Genomic DNA, 11,885 nt, shown 5'->3' on the forward strand with positions numbered 1-11,885 from the left:
TTTATTATGCATCTTTTAGAGATACATGGTAGCACCCCATGGATGTCAGACAGAGGCACATAGAAGGGACTCTTGCTGATTTTACTGTCTAGACTAGGGCTTACATTGATTAGTTTATATAAAAATAATGAAAGAACTGGCCAATAAAAACAGAATTAGCTAAAGAAAGGCTTCTGGACCCAAGTGTAAGTCAAATGCCTGCAGCTCTAGGAAGAGAATGGGTTATTGGTTATTTGATTTTTTTGTTGTTGCCTGCCCATAAGTAAAAGAAGTTAGTTTGGGTACATCCTTTAACTTTAAGCCACCAAGGTTTCCCCCAAATATTATCTCTCAAATTGTATTTGTTGAGACAACACAAAGGCTTTCTATTTTTCTTTGTTGGTATAGGGCTGCAAGGACAGGAAGTAAAAGTAGAGGTGGTAAACGAAGAATGGACATCTGACATTTTCTAGAAAACATACTAATTGGACTTTTTAAGTCCTTTAACAAATGCAAAGAAGAATAAAGTTTTAGATCAAGAAAGAGTTTAGCATTTTAAAGAAATAACCTTGTTCCTCTGGTTCTGGAGTCATTCCCTACAATAAAAATGTCAAGCCAGAAAAATCACACTGTCTTGTGAAATTCAAGTACACTTGCTCTGAAGGAGAGGCTATGTAATTATGTGAGACACTGACTTAAATTGTTATGCAAGTTACTATAAAAAACATAACCTCAATAAATTAATTCAATGTATTTGTTAAAATACATTGCTCCCATATGTCACTACATATAAGACATCCATATAAGAATTTGGTTCTAAGCTGGGATGCAAAATAAAAAGAGAATACTTTGTAAAAGGTTTGCACCAGTTAGAGGCACTCTGAATAAAAACAAAATTTTGATATCTATAGTACAGGTTAACAGCCTGGTGAATATCACCCAAAGATAAGAGAGAATCTTATAATGTCAACATTATTTTTAAGGTAGATAATAAATACATAAAATTACCACAAGGTGAAAACTGATTACCTGTTGTATAATCAAGAAATTATAAGCTGTACATTGTTTTTTCCCATATATTTAGGGAATTCCCATATAATTAGAAAATGTTACATGGTAATTATATTACTAATTATGTAGTAATTATATTTACGTACTCATTTTGAGAAAGAGAAAGAGGAGTGGCAGAAGGAGAGATTCTTATACATAGACTCCCCATTGAGTGAGGAGCCTGATGTGGGGCTTGATTCCACGACCCTGAAATCATTACCAGAGCATAAACTTAGTCAGACACTTAACCAGCTGAGCCACTCAGGTGTCCCATAGTAATTACATTTCTTTAGATCAGTAACATTGAAAAAATTTATTAAAATTTGTATCATATGTAATGGTATTCCAAGAATAACATACATAAGAATCTATAAAAATACATGTAAAACTTTTTTAATGTGGAATCTTATATACTTTATTGAAAAGCATTTTTAAACATCTAAATAAATGGAGACACACACTATGTCCATGAATACAAAAGCTCAATATCATAAAGTCAAGTTTTCTCAAATTGATGCACAATTTTAGTGACATTTCAGTGAAAATGCTTGAGTTTCTTTAAAATAAGAATTGACTAGATGCGTCCTTATAAAATTTAAATGGAAGAGAAAAGCATTAAAAAAAAAAAAGCCAAACACTCCTAAAGAAGAAAAAGAACTAATGTATGGCATGAGAGGTATAAGATACACACTAACAATGAGAAACTACTTTTTCTAAGAATATTTTAATATTGGCTTAGGAATATATAATTAAAAGGGACCAAGGAAATAGAAATTAAGCCACAAAACAGTTCCATGCCTATTTGGAATCTTGATACATAACAAAGTTCACATTGCATATATCATTGAGCAAAAGATGGGCTACTTAAAACAAGGTGTGGAAGAAAAATCCAAATATTGGGGGGAAAAATTAAACTCCTAGCTTATACATCACAAAAACCAATTCCAAATAGATTAAAGACAGTTTCACTCAATTTGAGACTATTTAACAAAAGATACCATTAAGCAAACAAAATACTTGGAATATGTGTAACAAAAGGATTAGTATATAGAACATAGAAAGAACTCCTATAAATCAGTAAGAAAAAAAATGTATAATAGCCAGGAGCAGGCATTTGACTTATAAGGACACACAATTGAACAATAAACATAAATAGAGATCAATCTCATTAATTATAAATGAAGAACAAATTAAAGCCCAAGTGCACTAGCATTACATGTCTTTTAAATTAGAACACAAATCGAAAAGCATAGAAATGCCTTAGCAAGGATTAATGCAATAAACATTCTCATCTTTTGCTAGTGTCATTCAGGAGCCAAGTTGAATAAATACACTCTCCAACACTCAGTAACTCTACTCCTAGGTATACACTTGGAAAAGTACAGAATGAATGTTCATGGTGATATTATCTGTGATAGCAAAACCTGTAAACTATCTAAGTGATGGTTGGTGTAAAATGAGTAAATTGTGGTATATTTATTCCAAAATTCAATATCAATAACAATGGATACTTATTCATAAAATGAAATATTAATGAAATGAATAAATGAATAGAGTCAACTACGAGTTTCAACATGGAAGAATCACAAAAATATGTGAGAACATAATTGGTTTATACAAAATCAGAGCAGACAGAACCAAACAATATATTATCAAAGGATAAATATAAAAATACAAATTAAAAATGTCTAAATGATTAACGCCAATTCAGGATTGTCATTATCCGGGGAGTAAGGGGGTGCAAAGGTTCATGAGTGGTTAGCAAGGGTGATGGGGAGGACACATAGCTGGTTGGCAATTTTGTATTTCTTAAGCCAAAAGGTAGATATATAGTATTTATATTAACCTTAAAATAAATGAAAAGGTAATAATTTATATATATTTTAATTTTAAAAATTGTTCACACATAGTAGAGTTTCAAAATGAGTCTAAAATACATTCATCGCTGGGATTAAGGTAAGTTTAGAAATTTCTGGTAAACTGATTTATAGGGAGTGCAGAGGTCTTTGGGAGATAATGCAACCTTAAAGGAGCTAGGTGTGTTATCTCAATACTGGGAAATATTAGAAAATATAAAGGATGGATCCTTAACAGAAGCTGGAGCTCCTATTACAGTTGAGAGTTAATAGAAAATTTTAGGATATCCACATGCATATTACCTAATCCTGTAAGAACTCTTTAAGGTGGGTATAATTTTCTCCATGTTGGGAAATTGGACTTGTGATGCATTCCACAGAGAAATGGATACAATGGTGTAATTTGTCCTACGGTCACATCTGAGTCAAGAGATTTGAATTCTAATCCAGGAGTCCCGTATCTTTTTTCCTTAAGCCTAGTATTTCTCAACTTTTACACTATCAACATTTTGCAATAGATCTTCCTTACCATGGGGCCTGTCCTGTATCCTATGGGATGTTCAGTTTCCTCTCTGGACTCAGCCCTCTAGATACCAGTAGTACTCTGTTCCCCTACCTCTCCTCAGACTTGTTATAACCAAAAATGTCTCCAGATATTGCCAAATGTCCCTTGGGTGGCAAAACATTCTTCACCTCATCTTCTGATTGGGAATAGTTCAAATGAGACCATGATTTTAAATTTGTATGCTTCTATCTCTATACATTCTTATAATAGTGATTTACTTTTTCTTTTCTTTTCTTTTCTTTTTTTTTTAAAGACTTATTTATGTATTTGAGAGAGAAAGAGAGAAAGAGAGAGCACAATCGGGAGCAGCATAGGGAAAATGAGAGGGAATCTTAAGTAGCCTGAGCCTGAGCGTGGACCCTGACCAGGGGCTAGATATCATGACCCTGAGATCACCGCCGAGTGTAGGTTGCTTAACCACCTGTGCCACCCAGGTGCCCCAGTAGTGTGTTTCTGAAAGCAATTTGTCTTATTAAACCTGTGTCTCTAGAGTTCACAAAAAATACTTGTAAATAGTATTTATTAATTTTGAAAATCTAAGTAAATGTGCAGAGAAATACATCTGTATAGATAATCATAAATATAGGAAAAATACCAGATCATGTCATTTTTAAATGCTGAGATAGGGAGTCCTTTTTAAAAAAGATTTTATTTATTTATCTGACAGAGAGAGAGAGAGAGGCAGGCAGAAAGAGTAGCAAGCTCCCCACTGAGCAAAGAATGTGATGTGGGACTTGATCCCAGGACTGTAGGATCATGAACTGAGCTGAAGGCAGATGCTTAACCAACTGAGCCACCCAGGTGCCCTGAGAGTCCCATTTTTTTTTTTTTTATTTCTGTGTCAAAAATTTTAGATCAATTAAATTCAAATCACTTGAAATAACTCCTGACAATATGAAGACAAAACTAAGGAAATAAAAGTGATGGCTGATGCATACATTTACTACATCAATAAATTAGTCATTTATTGATTGTTTGATTTATTATGACAGTAATTATTTACATACCAATCTGGAGATGTTCTGTTATCTGTATCTATGGTAACATCATTAACAGATTCAAGGTGTCTTGTAATTTGTTAAATTGCAAATTAGAAAATTCATCTCCCTAAAATTCCATGGAAGGAGGTAATCAGAAAAATTATCTGAAAATTGAGAATATAGTCTTTTCAATTGTTAAAAAATATTAACACCTATTTAATATTAGGAACTCTACTAGATATAAAGTAGATGTGTGATGAAGATATTTTAAGATTAATTCAACCATGCTTATGAAACTGTTCAATCTATGGGTAGGAAAAATAGCAGAAAAATTTGGTTAGTTTTGTTATGGAGTAAAAGACTGGCTTCTTGGAAAATTACAATAGCATACATGTGTTTTGAAGCCTAGAGGAAAAGAGACTTTGAAATCTGTTAATGATCTCTTTTACACTGTGCTTAATTAAGACTTCAGTATTGTCATTAAAAACAGAGGAAATATTACTCTTTTATCTAGTCTCTACAGCTGAACAATTTTTATCCCACTGAAAGGAGAAGACTGAGAAAGACATCAAGCGTACTGACAATACTTTCATGCAGTGATTTCTCTTCATCTAACATATCTTCAATATGACTTACCTATATTTTTATTTTATTAGTGTATACATATGACAGAATTTTCTGAAGGAGTCAGAAAGATAAGAAAAGTCTCTTATCTGGGGTTTATTATATCTTTTAATTTAAATTCCTTTTTAAGTAAATCATTTTTCATTGAGATAAAATGGACATATAACATTATATTAGTTTCAGGTAATAATTTGATTTTTTTATGTACTACAAAGTGGTCACCACAATAAGTCTAGTTACCATCTCTCTTCATATAATTAATCATCTTCAGTTGTTTCAACCACCACCAACCCCTTTCCCCTCTGAAAACCACTAATCTGTTCCTGTATCTATGAATTTTATTTTGTTTACTCATTTGTTTTGTTTTTGGATTCCACATATAAATGAAATCATATGATATCTGTCTTTCTTTGAGTTATTTCACTTAGCAGAATGGCAAGGTTTTTTTCTTTCCATCCAAAAAATGGCAATATTTTTTCTTTTTTATGTATGGGTAGTATTCCAGTGTGTGTGTGTGCGTGTGTGTGTGTGTGTGTGTGTGTGTGTGTAACATCTTCTTTACCCATTAATAATATTAGTATGATAGATTAATAATAGATAGATTACCCATTAATCTATCAACTTCTGTTGCTTCCATATATTGGTTATTGTAAATAATGCTGTAGTGAACTTAGGGATGTATGTATCTTTTCAAATGAATGTTTTCATTTTCTTAGGATAAATACCCAGCAGTGGAATAGCTAGATCATCTGGTAGTTCTATTTTTATTTTTTTAAGGAGTCTTCATACTATTTTCCATAGTGGTTGAACCAGTTTACATTCCCATCAACAATGTACAAGAGCTTCCTTTTCTCTACATCCTCTCCAACACTTCTTGTTTCTTGTCTTCTGATAATAGCCATTCTGACAGATGTGAGGTGATATATCACATTGAGGTTGGGTTTGCTTTTCCCTGATGATTAGCAGTGTTGGACACCTTTTCATGTGCCTATCAGCCATCTGTATGTCTTCTTTGGGAAAATGTCTATTTAGATTTTTTGCCCTTTTTTTAATTGAACATTTTGTTTGCTTTGTTTTCATTTTGTGATTGAGTTGTTTGAGTTCTTTATATATTGTGGTTGTTAATCCCTGGTTACATAAAAGGTGTACAAATATTTTCTTCCATTCTGTAGGTTGCCTTTTCATTTAAAAAACAATTTTTTAAAAATTTTTTTTGAGAGAGAGAGTATGAGTGTTGGAACAGGGGCAGAGGGAGAGGGAGACAGAGAATCTTAAGTAGGCTTCATGCTCAGCACAGAGGCTGATGCAGGGCTTGATCTTACCAACATGAGATCACAATCTGAGCTGCAATTGAGAGTTGGACCCTGGGACACCTGGGTGGCTCAGTCAGTTAAGCCACTGCCTTTGGCTCAGGTCATGATCCCAGGGTCCTGGGATCGAGTCCTGTTTTGGGCTCCTTGCTCAGTGGGAAGCCTGATTCTCTCTCTGCTACTGCCTGACATTCTACCTGCATTTGCCTGCTTACTCTCTCTCTCTCTGACAAATAAACAAATAAAATCTTAAAAAAAAAAAAAAAGAGTTGAACCCTTAACTGACTGAGCCAACCAGGCACCCCTTGTTACCTTTCACTTTGTTAATGATTTCTTTTCTATGCAAATGGTTTTCAGTTGATGTATTTTCATTTGTCTATTTTTGCCTTTGCTTTTGAAGTCTCATCCAAAAGTTTGACACCAAGGTGTATATCAATAAGATTATTGCTTCTATTTTCTTCTAGGAGTTTTGTGACCTTAGATTTCACAATCAAGCTTTAATCCATTTTGAGTTAGTTTTGTATATGGTGTTAGATAGTGGTTTAGTTTCTTTCGTTTCTTTCTTTCTTTTCTTTTCTTTCTTTCTTTCTTTCTTTTTTTTTTTTTTTTTGCATGTGGCTATCCAGCTTTCTTATTGAAGAGACTGCCCTTTACTGCCTCTTGACTCTTATGTCAAAAATTTATTTACCTTCTGTGTGTGGATTTATTTCTGTGCTCTCATAATTCTGTTCCACTGATCTATGTGTCTATACCATACCATACCATTTTTATTACTATAGCTTTGTGGTGTAGTTTGAAATCAATGAGTTTGATACTTCCAACTTTTATCCTCTTTCTCAAGATTGCTTTGACTATTCAGGGTCTTTTGCGGTTCCAAACAAATTTTAGGATTATTTGTTCTAGTCCTGTGAAAAAATGCCATTGGGATTTTGGTAGGGATTGCATTAAATCTATAGATTGTTTGGGTAGTATGGACATTTTGATAATATTGATTCTTCCAAACCATGAGCATGAGTATCTTTCTTTTTCTTTCTTTTCAATTTCTTTCATCAATGTCTTATATTTTTCAATATGCAGATCTTTTGACCCCTTAGACAAATTTATTTGTAGATATTTTAGTCTTTTTGATGAATTATAAATGGAATTGTTTCTTAATTTCTCTCTTTGATAGTTCATTATTAGTGTGTACAAATGCCATAGATTTATGCATATTGGTTTTGTTTCCTGCTACTTTACTGAGTTCATTTATTAATTCAAACAGTTTTCTGGTGGAATCGCTAGGATTTTCTATATATAGAATCATGTCATCTGCAAATAGTTATAGTTTTACTTCTTCCTTTCTGATTTAAATGACTTTATTTCTTTTTCTTGTTTGATTTCTTTGTCTAGGACTTCCAATTCTATGTTGAGTAAAAGTGGTGAGAGTGGGCATCTTTGTATTGTTCTGGTGTTGAGTATGATTTGTCTATGGGTTTGTCACATATGGCCTTCATTATGTTGAGGTACTTTCCCTCTCTACTCACTTTGTTAAGAGTTTTTATCATAAGCGGGCACTGAATTTTGTCAAATGCTTTTCCTGTATCCATTGCAATGATCATATGATTTTTATCTTTCATTTTGTTGATGTGGTGTGTCCTGCTGATTGATTTGCAGATGTCAAACCATCCTTGCATCACTGGGATAAATCCCACTTCATCATGCTGTTTGATCCTTTCACTGCATTGTTGAATTTGGTTTTCTAATATTTTGTTGAAAATTATTGCACCTATACTTAACAGGAATAAACCTCTATGTTTCTTTTTTCTTTTCTTTCTTTCTTTCTTTTTTTTTTTTTTTTTTTTTGTGGTGTCCTTGTCTGGCTTTTGTATAAAGGTAATGCTGGCTTTGTCAAATGAATTTAAAAGTATTCCTTTCTCTTCAATTTTTTGGAAGAGTTTGAAAAGTTGGGCATTACTTTAAATGTTTGATAGAATTCACCAGTGAAGCCATCTGATCCTAGACTTTTGTTTGCTGGGAATTTTTTGATTACTGATTCAATCCTCTTACAAGGAATCAGTGCATTCAGATTTTTATTTTTATTTGGTCTTGGAAAATTGTATGTTTGTAGGAATGTTTCCATTTCTTCTAGGTGTCCAATATCTTGGCATATCATTGTTCATGGTGGCATCTTATGATACCTTGTATTTCTGTAAATTCTATTTTTGTAAATTCTCATTTATTTATTCTATTTTAGCCTTCTTTTTTTTTAGTGAGTATGGCTACAGGTTTGTCAATTTTATCTTTTCAAAGAAACAACTCTGGTTTCATTGGTCTTTTCTATTGTGTTTTAGTCTCTATTTCATTGATTTTTTTTCTCTAATCTTTATTATTTCCCCCTTTTTCTACTTTTACTTTGTTCTTCTTCTCCTAGTTTTTTTTTTTTTTTTTTAGTTGTAAAGTTAAATTGTTTATTTGATATTTTTCTTATTTCTCAAGGCAGTGCTCTATCATTATGAATTGCCTTATTGGAATAGTTTTTGTTGCATATCATGGATCTTGGAAAGTTCTATTTCAATTTTCATTTTTCTCAAAATATTTTTTATTTCCCCTTCTATTTCTTTGTTGACCTATTGGTTGCTTAGTAGGATGTTGTTTAATCTACAAATATTTGTTAATTTTTTCCAGTTTTTTTTCTTGTAATTTATTTTTAGTTTTTTATTATTGTAGTTGGAAAAGATGTTTGGTATGATTTAAATATTCTCAAGTTTATTGAAACTTATTCGGTGGCCTACCATAATCTGTCTTGTAGAATGTCCCATGTGCTCTTGAAAAGATTGTGTCTTGTGCTGACTTTCCAAGGGATGTTCTGTACATATCTATTAAGTTATCTGGTACAATGTGTCATTTAAGACCAGTGTTTCCTTATTGATTTTCTGTCTAGATGATCTATTATTGTGTTGATATCAATTTCTCCCTTATGTCTATTAACTATTTGCTTTATATACCTAGCTGCTCCTATGTTGGGTTCACAAATATTTACAAAATGTTATATGCTCTTATTGGATTTGCCACCTATCATTATATAATACATTTTAGTGATGATGAACTCGTTTAGTTTTTGCTTACCTGGAAAACTACATTTCCTTCAATTCTGAATGGTAGCATTAGCAGGTAGAGTATTCTTGGTTGGAAGGTTTTTGTTTTGTTTTGTTTTGTTTTGTTTTTCTTTTTGCACTTTAAATATATCATGCTACTCTTTTGGCCTAAAAATTTTCTTAAAAATCTGCTGATAGCCTTATGGGGGTTCCCTTGTATGTAGCAAATTGTTTTTCTCTCACTGCTTTTAAGGATCTGCGTGAAAGCCTTTTAAGAATAGACTTCCTATTCCCTACAGCCTTTTGAGTCTTCTGGAGTAAGCTCTGTTGCTTTTCACAGCGAGAGATATTGGGGACCTCATTCTCTAGTGTAGTTCTCAAGTACTGGGGTGCCTCATATGGAGTATGAATCTCTCACTCCTCAGGGAAAAACTTTGTTTGATCCCTCCAGATTATGGGTCACTGCATGGGGACTGGGGTTTTTGATGAGACTGCGTTACTGCCTCTCCTACCAGTCTTAATGTGCCCTCTTTATCCTTTGTTATGGAAGAGCTCTCCAACTAGTTTTCAGGTCTTTTTAAGAGGGAATTGACCCATATGTAGCCATAGATTTGGTAGATCTGAGGTGAGTTCAGGATCTTCCTACGTCACTGTCTTGAACCACCCTCCTCTTTTATTGTTTTTCCTTAAAGATTGTATTTATTTATTTGGTAGAGAGAGAGAGAGAGAGAGAGCAAGAGAGTGCACAAGCACAGGGAGCAGCAGACAGAAGGAGAGGGAGAAGCAGGCCCCCCACCAAGCAGGGATCCTGACATGGGAGTCAATCCCAGGACCCCAGGATCATGACCTCAGCTGATGGCAGAGACTCAACTAACTGAGCCACCTAGGCATCCCAAACCACTCTCCTTTTATCCTGGTTGTAAAAATAATAATTACCTTTATTTCCTGCCTAAACTTGATTAATGTATCCATTTGATTCATAAATGTGTGACTGTGTGAATCAATACTGTGAAGAGAGATGGATTATCTGGTTGACAAATTGGTTTGTTACACAATCCTATAATTACTAACATGAATACAATTCCCCCCTTTCAAAAATCTCAACACTCAGAAAGTGAGGGAGATTCCTCATTTTTCCAATCTTCTAAAGATTAAAGACCTAGATTTAATTTCAAAAATTATTCTGGATCCTTAATTGACAGTAAGTATTTTAAATGTATCTATTAACTGGGAAAACATACTTTAAAAACTATAGTTCTAGGGGCGCCTGGGTGGCTCAGTGGGTTAAGCCGCTGCCTTCGGCTCAGGTCATGATCTTAGGGTCCTGGGATCGAGTCCCGCGTCAGGCTCTCTGCTCAGCAGGGAGCCTGCTTCCTTCTCTCTCTCTCTCTGCCTGCCTCTCAGTGTACTTGTAATTTCTCTCTGTCAAATAAATAAATAAAATCTTTAAAAAATAATAAAAATAAAAAATAAAAACTATAGTTCTATGAAGTAATGATTTAAATAAATTTACATTTTATTTATTCTAACATCTTGAAAACAGTAACTATATGTGACAAAAAGTGTTAAGTTCATAGAAAATGTCTGACATGCAAAAGGAGTTCCTACTCTGCAGTTGTTCAGATATCAACAAATATAAGAAGGAAAATACTGGAAGAGATAAAGGACATGCAATGAATTACTCTCCTGGATCTTGGGAAAGACAAAGCCAATCAGACACAGAACCAACAGGGTTCTTAGAGACTTTCAAGGTGTGAGTTTCCTGGGGACAATATTTGTCTTCATTCATTTCAAGAAAAGTTTGGCAAGTTGATATTGAATAATTATAGACTAAGAAATCATTGCATGATAAAGGAAATCTTATTTTTTAAAATTATTTTAGCCTAATTTAATTTAATTAAATTAAATTAGCCTAAATTTAGGTGCTTTTATAGAAATCCATGTAAAGTACTATTTTCCAGCAGTCTGTGACTCACCACCTCCAATTAGATTAAAAATTTCTTTGTTTCTCTTTTAATATAAAATCCACACTGAATGTGAATCCCAACAAGGGGCTTGAATTCATGACCCCAAGATTGAGACCTGAGCTGAGATCAAGAGCCAAATGCCTAACCAAATAAGCCACTCATGCACTCCTAGACTAACAATTTCTAAAAGAATTTTCAGTATCTCTACATAGCCCTTTTGTTCATAATCCTCCAAGTACATACTATTTGTAAACTAGATGTCAAGCAGAGTCTTCTTGCCCCGTGAGATCTTGGTTCAGACTTTGTCTGTCTTGTGAAAGTTCAAAAGCCTCAGAAAGGGTCCTGTAAGTTCTTAGGGAATTTAATGATATTTCTCTCCATTTTAGCGTGTGTGTGTGTGTGTGTGTGCACATGTGTGCATACATGCATGCTTATTATTCTGTGCTACAGCCACTTCTCTAGTTTTTACAGAATAATTCA

The sequence above is a fragment of the Mustela nivalis genome, assembly GCF_964662115.1.
Source record: "Mustela nivalis genome assembly, chromosome: 5".
Taxonomy (NCBI): Eukaryota; Metazoa; Chordata; class Mammalia; order Carnivora; family Mustelidae; genus Mustela; species Mustela nivalis.